Below are 23970 nucleotides of genomic sequence, written 5' to 3'. Positions count from 1 at the left end.
TTGGAGGGGCTCTCGTGTGTCATAGACAGTTAACGATCCAGCTTGACTCTGCTGAGGTGTCAGTTCGATTCCCGGCACTGGCCTGGGAACATCCATATGCTGCGGGTATGGCTGAACTAGAAAAGAGGGAAAAAGGCCAATTGGACTCACAATCTTTTTTTTTTTTTTAGGGCTGCAGGTGCGGCATATGGAAGTTCTCAAGCTAGGGGTCGAATCGGAGCTGTAGATGCAGGCCTGCACCACAGCCACTGCAATGCCATATCTGATCAATGTCTGTGACCTACACCATGGCTCAAGGCAACACCGGATCCTTAACCCACTGAGCAAAGCCAGGTGTCAAACCCACATCCTCTTGGATACCAGTTGGATTTGTTTCCACTGAGCCACAATGGGAACTCCTGGACTCCTGATCATTTTAACACTCAACAAAGACAAAAAAAAGCCCAAACCTCCTAAACTTCTCCCAGAGAGGTGTGGCATATCTTCTCCCATTGAGAATCACTACTCTATTGCCACATGGTGCCTGGAACAAACCTTAAATGCTGCATCTGTTACATCCGGATGGGAGAAAAGGAAGTATAAAATCTTTTGAGAAGAATAAAGGGAAACAAAGGTCTTGACCCAGAGAACAATTTTGTGTAGTTCACTGGGACTAAATGCTAGACAGGTACTTAAAACTTTTTATAGCAGCTTCATTTGCAGCAGCATGGACAGATCTAGAGATGATCATACTAAATTAAGTAAGCCAGACAGAGAAAGACAAATATCACACGACATCATTTCTACGTGGAACCTAGAACATGATAACAAACGGACTTACAGAAACAGACTCACAGACATAGAGGAGAGACTTGTGGTTGCCAAGGCAGTGAGGAGTGAAGGACTCAGAGTTTGGGGTTAACAGCTGCAAACTATTCTATATGGAATGGATAAGCAACAAGATCCTACTGTGTAGCACATGGAACTGTCTCCAATATCCTGTGATAAATCATAATAGAAAAGAATATGTATATAATATATATATATATATACATACACATATATCTCATATAGCTAACTGAATTACTTTACTATACACCAGAAATTAACACAACATTGTAAATGAACTATACTTCAATAAAATAATTTTTTTTAAGCTGAAGGCATCTTTGTAAACAGCGGTACTTATTGTTAGGAGAGAAAAAAACATACCCCTTGCATACCTGTTCTATGCAAACGGTTGTTATTCAGAAAAGCAAAGTACAAGTGATGAATGGTTTAACTGACATTCCACAAATCGAAATAGAGGCAGAAATAGAAATATTTCTCAGTCTAACCTTAGCAGTACATTATGAGGCAAGCAGGTATATGTCTCTCACAGGCTTTCTCTCTCCGATGACAATCAGCTACTGTGAGCTATTTATAAAGAAGCTGCATTAAGGGTGAATAGATAAAACCTCATTTCTGCCCTTACATAAATTTCCTCCAGGGTGAAGGCGAGGATTAAAACAGTGCTTCCTGCAGAGTCACCCCTGGGTCTGGGCCTCTAATTCTACTTCTGACTGCAGTATAACCCTAGAGAAATCATTTAGTCTCGGTTCCCTCTGGAACTAATGACCCCACTACTTTAGCTTTGTTATCTAAAAGTCCTAGCGACTCAGCGTTGTGGGATGTACATGAATAGCAGGTGTTGCATGTGTATTAGAGCACTTCCCAAGCAGTCCAACATTTAGCACCTTCCAAAACATGCAGAGCCAGAAAATCAAGTTCCCAGTCTCTGTCCATGCAGAGATTATCCTTGGTATCTCCCTACGCTTGACTCTTTGAGAGACTGGTTCTCAGAGCATGTGCCACACAATTGCTATCTGAGTGGTTTCATTATTTTATCTTCTTGCATTACCAGTGCAACCTTTTTGAAAACATTAGAACATTTAAATTTTAGGAAAGACCTTTGTTTCCTCTACACTTGGCCTCATTCTCAGACATGAAAGCCTATGTACAAATCAGTTATGAAATTGCGGAAGATGAAAGCAGAGATGCGTAATTTACATTCAAACTTATCTGCACATTCAATACTTCTTAAGCATGGTTTTAGTACCTAAAAAGATATTTGAATTCTTAAAACTTGCATGTCATCAGAATGCAAGGCTCTATAATATTATCATAGGTCACCACTCTAATTGTAGTAAAAAGCTATGCTTGAATAATTATCCTCTAACATAAGAGCAAACAAACAATTTAGATTCTTATCTTCTGGTCATATTAGCCAAAGTAGTCCAATCTTTAGGAATACAATGTCTATGCCTACATGCAAGTTTTTCAGGTACATTATGGCTGAAGAACAATAGAAGCATCCACTCTAAGCATTCTCAACTTTTTTTGTAACTCCACATCAAGCCAAATACGGAATGGAAAATGAATAGAGGGCCAATTCTACAGCTTAGAGAGTCAGGCTGGCTCTCTAGACAGTGAACTCTCTCTGGTGATCCTCAGATGAAGGTCTGAACTTCTTGGGGCTCTAGGAGAAAAAAACAATGCATTGGAAGTGAAACTGGACCTCATGAAGCTTTAAATCCTTGTGCAACAAGATAGATGACAGTGTTTATCAACATGGGGAGAGGAGACTGGGTCCTCTAGGAGAGAGCAGTAAAAGCAGTGGCATGGATGTTGTCCTTTGACCATCCTGAATGCATTCATGTCTTTCCAGGGCAACCATCCCTTTCACACTCTCATCCCAACTGCTTCAAGTAAAACTAACTCTACCTCTGGGATCCAGGAACAAAGAGCTGCAGGCTGAGCCAAGCAGCACATTCCATCCCTTGGCCACACTGGTGATTTCTAAAGTGGGTACCAGACACAAAGTAGGGAAATCGAGACCAACAAGCTCATTTCTCAACTTTTCTTTGGAGTCCCCTGGTAGCCGAGCAGGTAAGGATCACAGAATATCACTGCTGTGGCTCAGGTCACTACTGTGGGGCAGGTTCAATACCTGGCCTGGAAACTTCCGCATGCTGAAGGCACAGCCTAAATTAATTAATTAATTAATTAAAATTCTTCTTTGCAGCATCAAGGAAGTGGCATATCTCTTATGCTGGAATGGGTATCATCACTGCTGTGACACTGAAGCTCTGCAAGGCCCCAGCTCACAGAGCCTGAAAACAGAGCCAATTGAGAAACAGCAGAGTAGAAAAGTGGATTCTGAGGATATCTTTTGGGTTCTGAACCAAGTTATGCCTGTGCAGTTATATATATCACTAGTCTTTTGTGTCTATTTGATAAAGCAGTTTGAGTTAGATCTTTTGTAATCTGGAAAAAGAAAAAAAAATAATGGATAAAATGGGGATTACCATTTTCTACTCCATCCCAAAACTAAGGATGGCATCAGACACACAGGGGCTGCTCAAGAAATACCTGCTGAATGAATGAACAAATTTCCTGAGGGAACTTCAAACAGCAGGAAGGACCATTTTGGCTTAGACAGAAGAGAGGGGAAGAATAAGCAGACAGTGACAACTTGTTGGTGAGGAGATTGCATAGAAGGAGAGGAGAGGTTTCTGGCAGTTACTATTGCAGGCACAGAGAATAGGGGGTTCCTGGAGGAAGAGAACCAGACATAGCTTTCTCAACAAAAGAGAAGCCATTTTTGGCCTAAGTCATTTTGTGATCTAAGCCTATAGCAACAGTGTTTGTCCTTGCAGAAGAAAAGGTCTCGGCAGTTAATGATTTTAAAAGAATAAGAGAATTTAAGAACAATCAACTATTACCAGGCCAGGGCAATAATTATATCAAAGACAAAAAATTAGTTAAGACTCCTCATCAAAACTGTTTTCAAAGGGAAAGATGAGCCTAATGCACATACTTGAGCTGGTTTGCAGGATTCAACTCTCCTTGAGCACTCAACCACCAAATTAAATGGAGCCAGAGAATTGAGAATGCTCACCCTTGCTGGCCTTTGTGACCCGGGCTTTGTCAACCTATGATGACTTTTGCCCCAACTCTATGTTGAATTCTCTTTTGCACAAGCCCCTTCATGAATATGCATGCAGCCATAGCTTAAAACTTCGCCGATTTTGCTTTCCAGAGAGCTACTGCTCTGAGAAATATCCCTCATGTTCTTATTTGTTGCAAGTAATAAAATCCTTCCTTCTCTTGCTCTTTAATTTATTTATATCTTTTTGCTCTACACCCACCAACAAGCAAACCCAGTTTTCAGGCAACATAAGGATGAACCTTAGGGAGATAGAGAGCAGTATAAAGAGAACTTTTAGAAAATTTTTCTCTGTAATAAACTGCATATAAGATTCTCATAAAAAGAAAATGTAGGAGTCCCATCATGGCTCAGCAGAAACGAATCCAACTAGGAACCATGTGGTTGCAGATTCGATCCCTGGCCTCACGCAGGCCAAGGGTTAAGGATCCAGGGTTGCCATGAACTGTGGTATAGGCTGTGGTGTAGGCTGGCCGCTGTAGCTCCAATTAGAACCCTAGCCTGGGAACCTCATGTGCTCCAGGTACGACCCTAAAAAAAGCAAAAAAAAAAAAAAAAAAAGACTTAAAAATAAAATAAAATAAAATGTCTAAGTTTCTGTGGTCCATTGTTCAAGGCCTTTGGAGTTATACTTATGTCTTTGATCATGAGTTCTTATGGAGGCTGACTTCAAGAGAGAGCACACTTGCTAGCTTTAATGAGGATTAGCCACAAGTATTTAAATTCTTTAAGTAGAAATCGAATTCAAATATGTTGATTAAAAGAAGCATATTTTGACATTTTATCAAGAGGAAAAAATAAAAGGAACTTTTTTTCTTCAGTTAAGACCATTTAACAAGATAATTTAAAATCCTTACCCAATAAGCCTATGGTTATTTACTTCAATAAATTCAACTCAAATTTTTTGACATATAAGCTCATTCCTTATAGGTTCCTCTTTTATATCAAATTTGCTTCTTTTCCTAAATGAACAAATTACTAACCTTTGCAAATAAGAAAATGAGGTATATGAGAGAATCGATAATTTTTTATTATGTAAATTGACTTAGTCCTATAATTTTCATAAATTGAGAAAAATACACATGATTATCTATAACTCAATAAAGTTTATGATTAAAAATAATGTTTATAACAGAACTACTACCAGGCAAACATTAACAAGCTGAATATTTTAAATACTGCCATTACAGCTTTTGTTCCATCAAGTTACAACTTTTTTCTAAAGGAATCAAGGACTATTTTCAGGTTCTTTAAAAAGAACCAATCTATGTTACGATGCTAATATGAGCATCCTTTACTTAATCTCTGTACAACACTATCATTAAAGCTGTGAGTCTGGTCACGCTCACGGATTTTAAGCAGAATAACAGAAAATGAAAACAAATTTGAAGGCTCTGCATGACACCAGGGACAAGAGAAACATGACCGTAAGTTCCACGGTAACTTTCCATGTGACCTTAAATCCCTTTTCTCACCTTCTTTATGTCTCGAGGACTTCTTTACAGGTATTAAAGATTCATTCTACCATAGCAATATTAAGAGCATAACACTTAAAATATGTTAGTGAAAAATGAGAACATCATAGAACTAATAAGAAATAGGAACTTGTGACATTTGAAATTATTTCTCCTTGAGCAAATAATAATATGCTGCTTGTTCATACTTGCTTTACCAATATTTCAAAGCTAAAGCATTTTTAGTGCTTTTTTAAGAGAGGATATATCCCAAATTGGAAAATATGTATAGTTTGAACATAAAATAACTACTATTTGTTTTGACTGATTTTTTTCATTTTTCCCCTTTTTTAAAAGTTTTATAAAAGTATGGTTGACTTACAATTATGTGATAACTTCTGCTGTGCAACAAAGTGATTCAGTATCCATATATACACATCCATTCTTTTTCAGATTCTCTTCCAATATGGATTATCACAGAATATTGGGTAGAATTCCCCATGCTATACAGCAGTTTCCCATTGGCTATCATTCCATATTAAGTATTTTTTTACTTTTAAAATGCATGCTTTTATCTCAAATAATATTAAAAATAATTTTAAATTATTAACAGTGGTGTATGGTTTGTACAAGTTGGGAAACCAAACTTAGTAGGTTTAAGAAGAACTGAAAGATAAAGCAAACTTCACCTGAAACCTGAAAACTCAGGAACCACAATTACCTGTAGAAAGGGATATTGGGGGAAAATAATATACTTTTTGAAATTCTACCACATTTCCTATCTTGAGAAGAATCTCATGTATTTTTAAAAGTGAAGTAAAATTTGGATCTACTATGACAGAGCTTCCCAATCTTTACTAAATCTCAGCTCACATAGGAAACAATATTTACACAATGCTCTGGGATTATGGATGAGGTTGCTCTAAACTGAGATGACAGCCAAAGGCTCTAGCTACCCCCAGGCACAGCCTACCTGTTCTCGTGGCTGACGGGATCAATATTCCCACACATCTGCATCCACTCATATAATCTGTGGCAAAACTTTGCTCTCCAAAATGAAAGGGCATATAAGTCTTCCACCACTGCTAGAAAACACCTCAAAGTGCTCCCATTCACAATAAGGAGTCAGTAAAATCCACAACATTATTGCAATATTAAGTATTCTATACAAGCTATTTGGGGACCAAAGCGAAACTCAGACTTGGATACAAAAATAAGAGCTGGTTCCCTCAAATTACAATCATACCAAAAAAGAAGCACACATACACACACACAGCCAAAGTTTAAATCCATATTTTTGGTTAGTATCTAAGGTATTTTAAAAATTCAAGGGGATTAAAATGGTGAAAAGAAGGACTGGAGCTCAACTTCTCTCCTAAAAGCAATAAAATTTACAACCAAATGCTGAGCAATCTTCGACCAAATGCACCAGAAACTTTCAAAAAGATATCCTACTACAGAAGACAAAGAGGAGCCCACATCAAGAGGTAGGAGGGATGATTACATGATATAAGCAACCCCACACATCCCGGCTGGGAAGCCCCACATACTGGAAGTAATTGGTTCACAGAGACTCACACACAGGAGTGAGAATTCTGAGCCCCACATCAAACTCCCACACATGGGGATCTGGCATGGAGAAAGAGCCCCCATAGCACCTGGCATTGAAGACCAGTGGGACTTGTGTGCAGGAGCTCCACAGGACTGGGGGAAGCGGAGACCCCATTCTTGGAAGGTGCACACAGACTTTCGTATGCACTGGGTCCCAGGGCAAAGCAGGGTCTCTATGGGAATGTGGGTCAGACCTGGCTGTGCTTCTTGGAGGACCTCCTGGAAAAGCAGGGGTGAATGTGTCTTGTTGTGGGGAAGGACATTGGAAGCAAAGCTCTCGGGAATCTTCATCAGCATGCATTTCTTTGGAGGTGGCCATTTTGAGAAAATCTGGCCCCACCCACCAGCCCTGAGAAGCCCCAGGCCAAACAACAATCCAGGTGGGATCACAGCCCTGACCCTCAGTAAACAGGCTGCCCAAAGACCCCCCCCCAGACACACAGCTGCCTCTACTCTCACCCAGAGACAAAGCCCCGCCCACCAGAGGGATAGGAATTAGCTCCACTTACCAGTGGGCAGGCATCAGCCCCCCCCCCCATCAGGAAGCCTACAGCAAGCCCCTGTATCAATGTCAGCCACAAGGGCGGCAGACACCAGAAGTAAGAGAGGCTACAACTCTATTATCTGTAAAAAGGTCACCACACCAAAAACCTATAAAAATGAAAAGACAGAGGACTATAACTCAGATGAGGGAGAAAGAAAAAAACGCAGAAAAACAGCTAAGTGATCAGGAGATTCTCAGCCTCCAGGAAAAAGACTTTAGACTGTTGATGCTGAAGATGATGCAAGACATTGAAGATAAACTGGAGGCAAAGATGGACACTGAGCAAACACTGAGCAAAGGAATACAAGATATAAAACTTAAACAAGAGGAGATTCAAAATACAATAACTGAAATAAAAAATTCATTAGAAGCAGCTAACAGCAGAATACAGGAGGTAGAAGAATGAATAAGCAAGGTGGAGGACAGATTAGTGGAAATCACGGGTGAGGAACAAAAAAGAGAAAAAAGATTGAAAACAAATGAAGAGAGTCTCAGAGAACTCTGGGACAATGTTAAATGCACCAAGATCCGTATAACAGGGCTGCCAGAAGGAGAAGAGAGAGAGAAAGGGACAGAAAAAATATTTGAAGACATAACAGCTGAAAACTTCCCTGGCATGAGAAAGGAACCACTCACTCAAATCCAGGAAGCACAAGGAGTACCATACAAAATAAATCCAATGAGGAACACCCGAGACACATATTGATCAAATTGACCAAAATTAAAGACAAAGAGAAAATATGGAAAGCAGCTAAGGAAAAGAAACAAATAACACACAAGGGAACCCCAATAAGGTTACTGGCAGATTTTTCAGCAGAAACTCTGCAGACCAGAAGGGAGTGGCATGATTTACTTAACGTGATGAAAGGAAGAAACCTCCAACCAAGATTACTCTACCCAGCAAGGCTCTCATTCAGATTTGAAGGAGAAATCAAAAGCTTCACAGATATGCAAAAGCTAAGAGAATTCAACACCACTAAACCAGCTTTACAACAAATACTAAAGGAACTTCTCTAGGCAGAAAAGAAAAGGCCGCAACCAGAAACAAAAATACCACAAATGACAAGGCTCACCAGTAAAGGCATATATACAGTAAGGATACGAAATCATCCATGCACAATTATACCACCAAAATCAGAAATCATGAGAGGAGGAGGGTACAGATGCAGGACACTGGAGATGTACTTACAGTTAAAAGACCAAAAACCTAAACAATCTTGTGTGAATAGATAGATAGATAGATAGATAGATAGATAGATAGATCTTACATCAAAACTTCAAAATAACTGCAAACCAAAAATCTACAATTGATACAAAAACAAATAAGAAAAATCAACTCAAATACAACACTAAAGATAGTCATCAAATCACAAGAGGGGAGAACAAGAGAAGAAGGGAAGAAAAAAGAGCAACAAAAACAAATCCAAAGCAATTCATAAAATGGCAATAAAAACATACATATCAATAATTACCTTCAATGTTAATGGACTATACCAAAAGACATAGACTGGCTGAATGGATACAAAAACAAGACCCATATATATGCTGTCTTCAAGAGACCCATTTTGCTTCCAGGGACACATACAAATTGAAAGTGAGAGGATGGAAGAAAATATTCCATGCAAAATGGAGTTGAAAGAAAGCTAGAGTAGCAATACTCATATCAGACAAAATAGACTTTAAAATGAAGAATATTTTAAGGGACAAGGAAAGTCACTACATAATGATCAAAGGACCAATCCAAGAAGAAGATACAACAATTTTAAACATCTATGCACCCAACATAGGTTCACCACAATATATAAGGCAACTTCTAACAACCTTAAAAAGACAAATCAACAATAACACAATCATAGTGGGGGACTTTAACACCCCATTTACAGCAATGGACAGATCATCCAGACAGAAAATCAATAAGGAAACACAGGTCCTGAATGAAGCATTAGACCAGATGGACTTCATAGATATTTATAGGACATTCCATCCCAAAGCAGGAAAATACATATTCTTCTCAAATGCATGTGAAACATTCTCTAAGACTGATCACATCCTGGCCTACAAGTCAAACCATGGCAAAAGACAAGACCTAAAGTTAGTAGAAGGAAAGAAATCATAAAGATCGGAGCAGAAATCAGTGAAATAGAAATGAAGAAAAACCATAGAAAAAGATCAACGAAACGAAAAGCTGGTTCTTTAAAAAGATCAACAAAATTGATAAACCCTTAGCCAGACTTATCAAGAAAAAAAAAGAGAGAGGACTCAAATCAATAAAATTAGAAATGAAAAAGGAGAAGTAACAATGGACATCACAGAAATACAAAGGATCACAAGAGACTACTATATGCAACTATACACCAATAAAATGGAAAACCTAGAAGAAATGGACAAATTCTTAGAAAAGTACAATCTACCAAGACTAAACCAAGATGAAACATAAAAGATGAATGGACCAATCACAAGAAATGAAATTAAAACAGTGATTAAAAAGCTTCTAACAAACAAAAGTCCAGGGCCAGATGGCTTCACAGGTGAATTCCATCAACCATTTAAAGAAGAGCTAACACCTATCCTGAAACTATTCCAAAAAATTGCAGAGGAAGGGATACTCCCAAACTCATTCTATGAGGCCACCCTCACCCTCATACCAAAATCAGACAATGATACCACACACACACACACACACACAAAAAAGACACTATAGGCCAATTTCACTGATGAACATCGATGCAAAAATCCTCAACAAAATACTAGCATACTGCATCCAACAATACACTACAAGGATGGTACATCATGATCAAGTGGGATTTATCCCAGGGATGCAAGGCTTCTTCAATATCCGCAAATCCATCAGTGTGATACACCACATCAACAAACTGAAGATTAAAAACCACATGATCCTCTCAATAGATGCAGAAAAAGCCTTTGACAAAAATCCAACACCCATTTCTGATAAAAAAAAAAAAAACCTACAGAAAATGGGCATAAAGGGAACCTACCTCAACATAATAAAGGCCATATATGACAAACCCACAGCAAACATCATTCTCAATGGAGAAAAGCTGAAAGAATTCCCACTGAGATCAGGAACAAGACAAAGATATCCACTCTCACCACTACTCTTCAACATAGTTTTGGAAGTCCTAGCCACGGCAATCAGAGAAGTAAAAGAAATAAAAGGAGTCCAAATTGCAAAGGAAGAAGTAAAACTATCACTGTTTGCAGATAACATGATCCTACACCTAGAGAATCCTAAGACTCTACCAGAAAACTGTTAGAGCTCATCCATGAATTCGGCAAAGTCACAGGATACAAAATTAACACACAGAAATTGATTGCATTTCTATACACTAACAATGAAAGATCAGAAAGAGAAATTAGCGAAGCAATCCTGTTTATCACTGCATCCAAAAGAATCAAATACCTAGGAGCAAACCTACCTAAAGAAACAAAAGACCTGTACTCTGAAAACTACAAGACACTGATGAAAGAAATCAAAGATGACATAAATAGATGGAAAGACATACCATGCTCTTGGATTAGAAGAGGCAATATTATCAAAATGACTATACTACCCAAGGCTATCTACAGATTCAATGCAATCCCTATCAAATTACCAAGGACATTTTTCACAGAACTCAAACAAAATATTTTAAAGTTTGTTTGGAAGCACGAAAGACCCAGAATAGCCAAAGCCATACTGAAAAAGAAAAATGGAGCTGGAGAAATCAGGCTCCCGGACTTCAGACTAGACTACAAAGCAACAATCATCAAAACCATATGGTACTGGCACAAAGACAGACATATAGATCAGTGGAACAGGATAGAAAGCCCAGAATTAAACCCACACACCTACAGCCAACTCATCTATGACAAAGGAGGCAAGGATATACAATGGAGAAAAGACAGCATGTTCAATAAGTGGTGCTGGGAAAACTGGACAGTCACATGGAAAAGAATGAAATTAGAACACTCCCTAACCCCATACACAAAAATAAACTCAAAATGGATTAAAGACCTAGATATAAGACCAGATACTATAAAACTCTTAGAGGAAAACATAGGCCAAACACTCTCTGACATAAATGACAGCAACATCTTCTCAGATCCACCTCTTAGAGTAAAAACAAAAATAAACCAGTGGGACTTAATTAAACTTAAAAGTTTCTGCACAACAAAGGAAACCCTAAACAAAACAAAAAGACAACTCACAGAATGGGAGAAAATCTTTGCAAATGAAGCGACTGACAAGGGATTAATCTCCAAAATTTATAAACACCTTCTGCAGCTCAATACCACAAAAACAAACAACCCCATCAAAAAATGGGCAGAAGATCTAAACAGACAATTCTCCAAAGAAGACACACAGACGGCCAAAAAACACATGAAAAGACGTTCAACATCACTCATCATTAGAGAAATGCACATCAAAACCACTACGAGGTATCACCTTACACCAGCCAGAATGGCCATCATCCAAAAGTCTACAAACAATAAGTGCTGGAGAGGGTGTCGAGAAAAAGGAACCCTGGTACATTGTTGGTGGGATTGTCAATTGGTGCAACCACTGTGGAAAACAGTATGGAGATTCCTCAGAAAACTAAACATAGAACTACCATTTGATCCAGCAATCCCACTCCGGGGCATCCATCCAGAGAAAACCACAACTCAAAGACACATGTACTCCGATGTTCATTGCAGCACTATTTGCAATAGCCAAGACATGGAAACAACCTAAATATCCATTGACAGAGGAGTGGATCCAGAAGATGTGGTACATATACACAATGTAGAATATTACTCAGCCATTAAGGAACGAAATAACGGCATTTGTAGCAACATGGATGACCTAGAAATTATCATGCTAAGTGAAGTCAGTCAGACAATGAGACACCAACATCAAATGCTTTCACTGACATGTGGAATCTGAAAAAAGGACACAATGAACTTCTTTGCAGAACAGATAAGGACTCACAGACTTTGCAAAACTTATGTCTTTCAAAGAAGACAGTTGGGGGGGTGATGGGATGTGCTGGGGGTGTGGGATGGAAATCCTATAAAATTGGATTATGACGATCATTGTATAACTATAAATGTAATAAATTCACTGGGTAATGAAAAAATGAAATAAAATAAAAATTCAAGTGTCTTATATTGGATAATTAACCAAAATTAATGTCTAGCCATAAGGCAGATACTTTCTCCTTGTCACGTCTATTTTTTTCCACTAGCCATTTTGATTAACATAATTATTAGGCAACATGAGTCAGCATTTTCTAAAAACACACTCTCATGTAACAACCAAGAATTAAGAAGTGTTAACATCAAAAATGCCAAGAGGAAGAGCAAAGAAATACAAGGTGAAATCAAATCATTATGAAGAAGATGGTTAGATTAAATCACCAGACAACTGTAGTTGTAAAGATTGGGGGAGAGATGAAGTTGTCAGAGAGTGGGGTTAATATTTTTACTGCATGCATCATTTTCTTCTTTATATCTGTGAATTGTGAGCATTTTTAGAGCAAAACTAAGTAAGCAATCCTTCTAACATGAAGGCCTGGAGCTGCTCAGTCCAGTATGGTAGCAACTATCCACACTTGACTATTTAGGACATAAAATGTTGTTGGACCAAATTGCAATGAACTATATAAGCATAAAATACACATTTTATTTAAAAGATCTAGTACCAAAAAATATAAAGTATCTCCTTGGTAATTTTTATGTTGATTGCCTACTGAAATTAAAATATTTTGGATATACTGGATTAAATAAAACATACTATAAAAATGCACTTCACCACTTTATTTTTAACATGGCTTCAAGAAATTTTAAAATTACAAACCTATGCGGGAGAGAATCTGAAAAAGAATGGATAGACGTGTATATGTAGTTATATCATACACTTTGCTGTACACCTGAAACTAACACAAAATTCTAAGTCAATTATACTCCAATCAAATTTTTTAAATAAACACTTACAAAAAATTACAAACGTGGCTCACATTATAACTGCATTGGACAGTACTGGTCTCAGGCATAAACTATGTAAGAGAGAAGAAAAAGATGAAATGAGCATACAACGAGAAAAAGAAGATGCTCTGGATCAGGAAAGAGACTTTCCCAACAAACGCACCTAAAAAGTTTCTGCTAATTCCCCAGTGATAGAGAATTGTAAATCAGGATGCCCACTGAGACTGGCCTAACAACCGTGTATGGTTCTCGGTCTGTAATGTGAATTCAGTCATTCTAAATGAAATCTCGTGTTATCACTTTATCAATTCTTCTTTCAAGTATTGCTATAGGTATTTAGATGATAGATGATAGATAGATAGATAGATAGATAGATAGATAGATAGATAGATAGATGATAGATAAGCAAACCAACAAAAACTTTGCTCTTCAGGTAGTGAAGAAATACTGAAATTCAATGGGAAGAAAAATGCCCCATAGCATATCACTTCTGAAGACTTTAAAAAAGCCCAGAGATCTTGTGGCTAATTATGACTATTTATTATATGCCAGAAGCTGTTTTCACCTCTCTAAGAGGACTGACTCATTTAAATTCATAAGAACTCAGTGTGGTAGACAGTATTATTATGATCATCATCATCCTTTAAGATGAGAAGACTGAAGCTCAGAAAGTTACTTCGTTTGCCAACGGTCAGGCTGTGAGCAAACAGCAGAGCTGAAACCAAACCCAAACGACACCTGTAGAGTCCACGCTCCCAGTCATTGCACAGTTCTGCCTCTTTCAAGGATGAATTCGAATGTCAGCCAAGATTCTTACTTGGCACATAGTTTTTCTTCCCATGTTAATGTCCCTTATTATGAATAGGGGATAGGCGATCTCCACTTTTACATCCTGAGGAGTGTTAGGGCAAGAATCACTTGCAGCTGCAACCTTCACCCAACATGGCTTCATCAATCCATTCCTTCAACAAATCCAGTACTGACACCTAACATGTATTAGGTGTGCAAATAGATGCTAGGAGTGCAAGATGAGCAAGACAGTCTGCCTTTAACGGGACAGTTTGAGGGAGTTCCTTAGCCGCGATATATTTTGACAAATGCTATCCTAGTGGTATGAACCTAGTGCAATGAGGGCACAGAGAAGGAAACAGTTAATCCTGCTCAGCAATACAGAAAAGAATGAAAACTTGATAATAAAAAGATATTTATTTAAAACTTTCCGTAACACATATAAAATTATATAGTTTCTACCAAAAAAAATCACTTAGATGAGATGAAAGTGAGTATGGGAAACTGTAACAGTGAAAAACGTGATGCAGCTCAAGAATTCTTTTGTGGCGTAGATTGCGAATACAGAAATATATAAGTAATACACTTTCACACAGACACAAAATACCTTTCTCACATCAAAGTGAGAAAATAGTTCCTGCTAAACTATCATTATTTTGTCACTGTGTTAGATATTTTAATGAGCTGTCTTGGGGTTAGGTACGTTTCTGACAAAAGCTTACTTCTTCCCTGACATTATTTACTGATTTTTCTCTTACTTACTGAGTACTATTTATATGCCCTTCTGCTAATGCATTTCTTTCCCCCATCCATGTTGAGTATGGTTTCTCATGACAAAATGTCACATTAGGAGGGAGCCCTGAGAACCTTCCTCTAGTGATGCGTAGGGACATGAGCACGGGAGGGAAGGATTGCCTCCCTCCTCCTGCACGCCCGCCCCTCCTTCCTTTCTCTCTTGCTTGCTTGCTTGCTTGCTTGCTTTTCAAGTAGTACAGAGATTCAACTTACTGGAAATATAAGTTGCCGCAGAGCTATGACAGTACAACAGAAAATACCTTTCAGTCCCCAAATCCATATTAACATATATGGATATTGTTAACAGTTGACTTAATTTCTATAATACATTTGATTGAGTCGATTCACATTTTTCATCAAAAAAATTACAATAGGCTTTCTAATTATATGTTACTCAACGTGTTATAGACGCTACTCCCTGAAAGATTTTAATGCGGCGCTTGATCCTTTGCAGTTTCTTTGGAAGCCACTTCGAATTCAATGACAGTTTAGTGTCAAAAGTTCAGAGGCCTATAAAATAATTCCTCCATAAGTTATAATTAACCATTTTAATTTTTTAAATTTTTTTGTCTTTGTAGGGCCGCACTCGCAACATATGGAGATTCCCAGGCTAGGGGTCGAATCGGAGCTACAGCTGCTGGCCTACACCACAGCCACAGCAACACCAGATCCTAGCTGCATCTGTAACCACAGCTCACGGCAACGCCGGATCGTTAACCCACTGAGTGAGGCCAGGGATCGAACCCACAACCTCGTTGTTCCTAGTCGGATTCATTAACCACTGAGCCACGACGGGAACTCCAACAAGGCCCTACTTGTAACACAGGGACATCGACTCAACGTTCTGTGATCAGCTATACAGGGAAAGACTCTGAAGGGAAATGTGTATGTATATGTATGACTGATTCACTTTGCTGGACACGTGAAACCAACACAACACTGTAAATCAATTATACTACAATAAAAATTTTTAAAGGCAATGTAAGACACAGCATTAAATTAGCTAGAGGGATGCTGCTGAGATTGTTACCCGCTAGAGCATCCTATACGCAGGGCCACATAAGTGTCTTTTATATCTTATAGCCAGGAAAGCTTTACTCCCATTAGCAGTTGAAAGGTTTTATTCTTTTTAATCATGTTCCTCATTCCACTTTGGTTACCTGGAAGCTAGCACCTAAATGTGTCACCCAAATTCATTACAGAGAGCAGGATACCCTCCATGTTGTATTCTATACCTCTTGGTCTAACTTATTTTTTGTCTCGCTTTTTAATTTTACTCATTTACATTTTAAAAATTTTATTGTGTGTCTTGAAAATATAGTATAAATAAATATATAAACAAGTATGACCCTAAACAAATACTTTAATTTATAAATTTCTATTTTTCCATTTATAAATTAAAGGTAATACAGGATGTTGTAAAATTCAAAATCGATTATTTTTGATAATTGTATTTATGGGTCATTTTGCAAATACTCTGGCTTATTATATGCCCAAAGAAATCAACACCGAAATTTGTATTAGATCTCTAACGTTGGTATTGGATATCTGCTATGGTTTTGAAGTCTTCTGGAAACCTATTCCTCCTTATTTCTCACTGCTCAGCTCCAAAGCGGGGGACACACACTACTCAGATCTGGCTAAAAAGCATCCTGTGTCCCTCGCCAAAGTCACTAGGTCCAAATGGGCATCAGACCCAAGCTCGAACAAGGAAAGTCACATCTGACATTTGTTAGAACAAAGGGCAACTGGTATTCTCATGGCACTGAAACTGTCCACCATGAGGTGATCTAAGTCTAGAGCTGCTAGGAAGGCAGAATTGAGAGAGACAGAAATGGTGTTCTGACCACAAAGTTCGAGTCCCTTGATCCACCCATGTCTGAAGCCATCTCATCCCTAAACCTAGCATCTTATAAGTTATCGTTATTGTCTCTCTAATTTGCTATTTTAATTCAATTAAATTCACAGCAACAGAAACCTATTTGATCACCCCATCTTAAAGTATATCAAATCAGTTACAGAAAATATAAACAAACTCATTGGCCAGGATATTTTCAAATCAACTGCCAAATCTATGAGCTTTGACATATATATATATAAAGCTGGGGATTGTGAGGGGGGCAATCCTCTATAACCGCAGCATGGTAACCCAGATTTTCTGAATAGATGATGCTAACATGGGATTAAAAAGTTGAAGGATTTCATCAAGAGAAACTCCTGTGAGGGAGAAAATCGGCAGGCAGCTGAAACAACCAGTCTTTTGCTGTGCTCAAAGTCTGACCCTGAGTTGGGTGAAAGCACTGCAGAAGGTCTGGAAAAGCCTCTGAGGAATTTTCTCAGAACAATGGAGAACTGGAGACTACTTTCAAGCAAAGCTTTTTAACACCTCCCCATTGAGAGAAAACCAGACTCCTTATTATGGATCTCATTGCCATAAGCAGTTATTCGACACCGGAAAAACCTGCAGTGTCACTCCCCACGGCAGCACTCACTTAAAAAAGATAGAAAATCAGAATCCATAGGAAGCCTGAATGTGGGGTTTGCCAATTCTCCCAAAAGCTACAGCCTGCTTCTTTGTTGTTGTTGTTGTTGCTATTTCTTGGGCCGCTCCCGCGGCATACGGAGGTTCCCAGGCTAGGGGTTGAATCAGAACTGTAGCCACCGGCCTACGCCAGAGCCACAGCAACGCGGGATCCGAGCCGCGTCTGCAACCTACACCACAGCTCACGGCAACGCCAGATTGTTAACCCACTGAGCAAGGGCAGGGACCGAACCCGCAACCTCATGGTTCCTAGTCGGATTCGTTAACCACTGCGCCACGACGGGAACTCCCTTTTTTTTTTTTTTTTTTTTTTTTGTTGTTGTTGTTGTTGAGCCTGCTTCTGAACTTCAACACTTAACTAAAAACCTATCTTCCCGAAGGCCCACCCACATTTCTACATTTTTCTCACACCTTACTGACTTTAGGATCCACTGAATATTGTATCATCCATCTATACACTACTTCATATCAAACTTTTTTTTTTATTGCCCCACCCGTAATACACGGAAATTCTAGGGCCAGGGGTTGAATCCAAGCCACAGCTGTGGTGTAGATCGCACCAGGCTGGGGATTTGATCTGCATCACTCCAGTTACATGAGCCCTGCCATCAGATGCTTACCTCACTGCACCGTAACAAGAACTCCCCGTTACAAATTTTCACATGTTTATTCTGAAGCCAAACTACCTGGAGTCAATCACCAGTGTCACTAATTATTGGATGGCCATAATAAATTATTTAACATTTTTAACATTCAGTTTCATTTGTGCAATGGGGGTAACAACAAAGTAATTTGTATGACAATTAAATGGCTTAATATTTTTAAGTGCTTAGAAGTTTAAAAAGTACCTGGCACATGATGAGCACACAGTAAATGTCAGCACTAGTAGCAGCTATATTCAGTCTCTTATTGCCGGCTACCATGGTGTCCAGACACTGAGTGTCCGTTCTGATTGGATTGTTCTCTGAGTCAATTCAGCTGGTGAACCAATCTGCATCGATCTGGCTGGTGTTCCTGGTTTCTGTGTCTGGCTTAAACAATCATGAGTTTCATAATCATGATAGGTAAGACCATCTCTCAAATTTCATATAATTTGTACATAGCCATGGACTATTTTATGATATTAAAAGAATTGTTTAATTTTCAAAATATGCAAGCAACTTTTAGAACCACAGACTATGTGGGCATCTGATTTTTTATAGATATAACTATTCTCATTTACTTGGTCCTACTAATATGGTCCTTAGTTGGCAGGCTTCTGGGTTATCAGCTGCATGCCTTTAGGCAAATGTCAATTTCCTCATCTGTAACAAGCCAGTAATAGAATGTCTGCTCATACATGTGCAGTGAGGATTGAATGAGTTAATGCTCCTTCGCCCAGTGCCTGGAAGGACAAATGTTAGGATTCATCGTAATCACCTTCTTCCAAACACCTCAGTAGCTCAGATCGACACAATACCTTTTGCCTGACACAACAGAAGAAATGGTGAAATGAAAAAGCAAACCTGCAACCACTGAAGCATACTAATCAATGCTATGACTAGAAAGAATTTTGGTATATGAAGAAACCAAAAGATACTCAAAAGTTTGTCTTGTCTTTTTAAGCGAAAGAGTATTTTAGGAAATGGGTTTTCTTTCTGGCAGCACTACCTTTTATAAATGCATAAAGATGCAAATGATTAATATTAAGACTATCCTTTAAGAGGAGCAAGAGAGAACATGAGTACTAAACCTTTCAGAAGAATAAAAGCAAAGGGGAGAACTATATATGAAACATAATTTTGCTGCCAACAAAGAAGCAACTAGAGCCCCCTGGTCTTCCACTGTGCTAAGTCTGATTGGACAGGCCCTCCAGCAGCTTATAGCAGCAATTTTCACAGAGTAGTCTGCAGACCAGCAGCCTCAGCTTCACCTGGAATTTGTAAGAAATGCAAGCTCTCAGGCCCTATCAAAGACCTACTCGGAGTTCCCACTGTGGTGCAATAGGATTGGTAGTATCTTGGGAGCAGTGGGAGGCAGGTTCAATCCCCAGCCCAGAACAGTGGGTTAGGGAACCAGCACTGCCACAGCTGTGGCTTAGCTCGCAATTGCAGTTCAGGTCTGATCCCCGGGCCAGGAATTCCATATGCTGCAGAACAGCCAAAAAAAAAAAAAACCTACCGAATCAGAAACTCTGAGATTGAATCCAGCCATTCTGCTGCAAGCTCAAGTCTGAGAACCACTAGCTTACGAAACACTCGGAAAAGCAAAGAAGTAAACAAGATACAACCCTCTGTGATAAGTACTCTATACAATGGTGCTATTCCCAGGGAACTACTGGGGTGCACTGAATCTGACCCCAATTCAGCCTAGCAGGTAAGTTTGAGATAAACCTTCAACATATTTGTGTGAATTAATCAGGTACAGGAGGAAGAAAGGACTGGATTCGATTCCAGATCTCTGCACTCACACAGGACACTGAACACAACTTCACTGTAAATAAATACAGCAGATATTTGTGTAGAATGTCTTATTCGCCTGGATTTATAGTAAACCCTTTACATGCATTATTATGTTCAATATTTAGGACATCCTTTATAAAAAAAGTACAACTATTCTCCCTACCTTGCCGGAAGGAAACGGAGGTTTGGAAAGTGAACATTCTTGCAAAGATGGGCAGGCAAATGCGACCAAGAGTACGTGTGGAGGGTCTGGCTGTTTTTTATGGGAGGAGGCGAACCTCCCCATAGTCACAGGAGGGGGAAAGATGAGCCTAGCAGAGTGGATGCGTTCACAGATTTGTCTATAAATGTCATCCAATAAGTAAAAAGCAGCGCTGGGACTTGAGCCCAGTCAGTCTGCCAGTAGAGTTCACGACTTCAGTTTACCATTTAGCTGTGCTGACTGTATTGAGTTATACCTGCCTTTTTATTTGTCGGCCCTCCCCTCACTAGATGAGGGAGCTCTTTACCCGCTGAATTCTAGCCAAGGTGCAAGTATATAATATGCACTCCATTTTTATTAAAATGTGAATAAATGATGACACTAAACTCAACTGTGTGGCTCATTTTAAGAATGGGCTAAAGGACAGCTGCAATTAATTTATATTTTTATTCTAACTTTAGGAAAATCTGGCCATGATTTTCAGCTTGGTGAACATAATTTATCCTTAAGGAATCCCTTTTGTTTTTACATTCTGCTTCAGGTCCACAAAAGAGTGTTTGTGAAGATAACGGATATTTTGGTTATCATTCTAACAAACATTCTACTCCTCATCCAAGATGTTCCACCCATTTACATCTAGAAAAGTTGGTTTACCTGCTCCCCCCCCCACCCCAGTCCCAGTGGAGTACAAAACCTCGTATAAGCTAATCATTGCTTTCCATGCTCTGAGCACTGTTAGTAGTTCATTCACAGGCATCAGGCATGTGGTCTAGGCTAATAAAATCAGAGAAAAATCTCAGACATTATGCTGGAAATTCTGGTATACAGATAATCTCTATTTCTCAGACATAGGCAATGCACAAGTTTAATAACTGGAATTGTTGTTGCCACTTTACTATCATGAGAAAAGCAACCTGAGGAGGAAGCAGATATACAGTGGAGGGTAGAATCAAAGTAACTGCATACACCTGTCCTGATTTTCGCTTGAAGTCCATTATTACTGCAGGATTTCTCATTTTTTAGTAAATTTCCTATCATTTTGGCCAGTCTGTGCTGATTTTTTCTTTTGATGCAAGCTGATATTTCCCAACTGATTTCACAGAACTTGTAATCGATCCCAGTTTCTGCATCCTTTCTTTTTCAACAATTAGAACCACATATACATTAGCTAATGCCTTAGCCCTTCTATGAAACCTAGACAATTAGATATTAAGCAGCAGAGGAGTTCCCATCGTGGTGCAGCGGAAACGAATCCGACTGGGAACCATAAGGTTGCAGGTTCCATCCCTGGCCTTGCTCAGTGGGTTAAGGATCAGCATTGCCATGAGCTACGGTGTAGGTAGCAGATGCGGCTTGGATCTGGCGTTGCTGTGGCTCTGGCATAGGCCAGCGGCTACAGCTCTGATTAGACCTCCATATGCCATGGGTGCGGCCCTAAAAAGGACAAAAAAATGAATAAATAAAAGACAAAAAAATAAAATAAAATAAACAGCAGAAATTTCAACGCCTTAACCCCAACCTCTTAAGACCCAGGACCAGTCACTCTTACTTGTGCATCTCTGACCTAACGTCCAAATCTGAAATCTTCTGCCCTTTCGGACAACTGAATCTTTATTTAATTTCTCATGTATAAGAGCCTCATGGTCATCTTCGTATCTTTCTGTGTTCTAATTTTATACCTCTCTCTTATCAGCCATCTTCCAGGGTCCAGGGTCCTGCCTCTCCACCCCAGCCTGTGGCAGGTGGCTGCTACTAATAGAGAAACATTATTCAGTTTAGTATCATCCTAGCAGTTGCTAAGTTATATTGAAAGCCAGTTACTTAACCTCTTCCAAACCTTTACCAAGGAAGTGCCTCAAAATACCCTCATAGCAATAAAGAAAGGGAACTTTGGCACGTCTGCTTTTTTCGCCTTTTCTGCTTCAGATGAACTAAGAATCTGAAAACATAAGTTGCAAGCAGCTGGGGCACTAAAAACAGCAATGCAGCTACCATCCCAGAAGTAAATGCACTGGTCTCTTTAATAAAACCCATTCATCATGAGCAATAGAGATTCTATGCATTAAAAATTTTTTCTACACTGTTTCATATTTTGAAATATCTAATGTTTCATGTGTGTACATTCTGTCTCCTCCCACAAATTTATGAGGACCTAGACCATAAGTATGTTATCTTCTGTGGGTTAAGTAGAATTTATTAAATGATGGTTGACTTGGAGATTAAAGGGCAGGTAGGCAGCAATTTTCCTAGAAAAAAAAAAATTGTGGAAAATTCTTCCCAGCTTGTGAAGACACTTTTGAATGACAATGAGATACTCCTTACAGTGGACTTCTTGACCAGTATATCTGGTTGCATTTATTAGCAACACTGAATCTCAATACACATTCAGTGAATACTTACTACGTGGTGAGCATTGCTAGGTATCAGGCACACAAGGTGGAAAAGAGAGCCATGATAATACTTTACCACTGTGTCATGAGTCTCCCTCAGCCTACACGATTGCTATGCTTCCTTTCGGTGTTCTCAAAGCAGTGAGACTCCAACTGAAAATGACACCAGATGCCAATGAAGAAAGGCAACGGAATCTTGCTAGCAGCTTCAGTTTATATGAAATCGTTCTTGGGGCAGAGAGCTTAACATTTAGATCGTACATGAAGGTATTCGTATCCAGCAGGTACCCGGTATACTTACCACAGGCTGGGTGAGGCAATCCTACGGTCTATGATCATGTCAATTCAGGGGTGAAAACTTTGTTATCAACAGCCCACGACACAAGAAAACTAAGCTAAAAAAAAAAAAAAAAAAATGGAGTTCCCGTCGTGGCGCAGTGGTTAACAAATCCAACTAGGAACCATAAGGTTGCGGGTTTGATCCCTGGCCTCGCTCAGTGGGTTAACGATCCAGCGTTGCCATGAGTTGTGGTGTAGGTCACAGACGTGGCTCAGATCCTGCGTTGCTGTGGCTCTGGCGTAGGCTGGCAGCTACAGCTCCAATTCGACCCCTAACCTGGGAACCTACATATGCCGCGGGAGAGGCCCAAGAAATGGCAAAAAGACAAGAAAAAAAAAAAAAAAAGAAAACTAAGCTAAACATAGAGGAGTCAGCTTAACCTCCCAATGTCTTTTTTGTCTTGTGATTTCAGAATTTTAATTCTGTTGAGAGCAAATGGAGTCCTCCTATGGGAAATTGTAACACAGCATTATTACACAATATAGGTTTTAACAACTATAAGGAAAAGATAGGTGTTGTGAATCTCCGATGATTTGTTTTCTTAATCTTTGTGTCTATAATCAGCAGGAAATAGTTATTAATAAGTAGGCATTTTATATGGGGTAGGACATACCTACTAAAATCTGATAAGAAAAGCTAATGATTTGATACCATTCCAGAGTCAGTTACTTCTAACCATACAAAGTACAGTTGAGACGAAGTTAGCTAGTCCAAATGACTCAAAATCATTTACTATTCACTGATGGAATTTTCTCCTCTTCTCACAGAAATGCTCATGAGACAGAAAAGAGTGATCAAAATTTAAAATAACCTTGAAAACTAAAACTGAAAGATAGCCTAATGCCAGAATCAGAGAGTCAATTAAGTAGTTAAGAGTGTGGAATGGAAACAGACAGAGGAAAATGTCCCTAAATTGTATCTCATGACA

At 39.0% G+C, this 23970-nt stretch overlaps 1 protein-coding gene across 5 annotated transcripts in view; it reads right to left on the bottom strand.

The window, feature by feature from the left end:
* The window catches only part of MAPK10 (mitogen-activated protein kinase 10), a 454812-nt gene that overhangs the window by 316776 nt on the left and 114066 nt on the right, over positions 1-23970 (bottom strand). For 2 of the 5 annotated variants that reach the window (XM_084973657.1, XM_084973661.1), the window contains exon 1: positions 20274-20336. The exons of 2 other annotated variants lie outside the window; for them this stretch is intronic. The gene's annotated coding sequence lies outside the window, so the exon portion shown is untranslated. Of the gene's footprint in view, positions 1-18517; positions 18697-20273; positions 20337-23970 lie in introns of those variants that run through there. One more of the 5 variants, XM_084973666.1, reaches the window with a different exon arrangement.

The sequence above is a fragment of the Sus scrofa genome, chromosome 8 (genome assembly GCF_054392235.1).
Source record: "Sus scrofa isolate SSC_HxYL_T2T_F1_AM1 chromosome 8, Sscrofa_HxYL_maternal_Yorkshire_Landrace_v2.0, whole genome shotgun sequence".
In the NCBI taxonomy this organism is placed as follows: domain Eukaryota; kingdom Metazoa; phylum Chordata; class Mammalia; order Artiodactyla; family Suidae; genus Sus; species Sus scrofa.
This window is presented reverse-complemented; position numbering and strand designations above follow the sequence as displayed.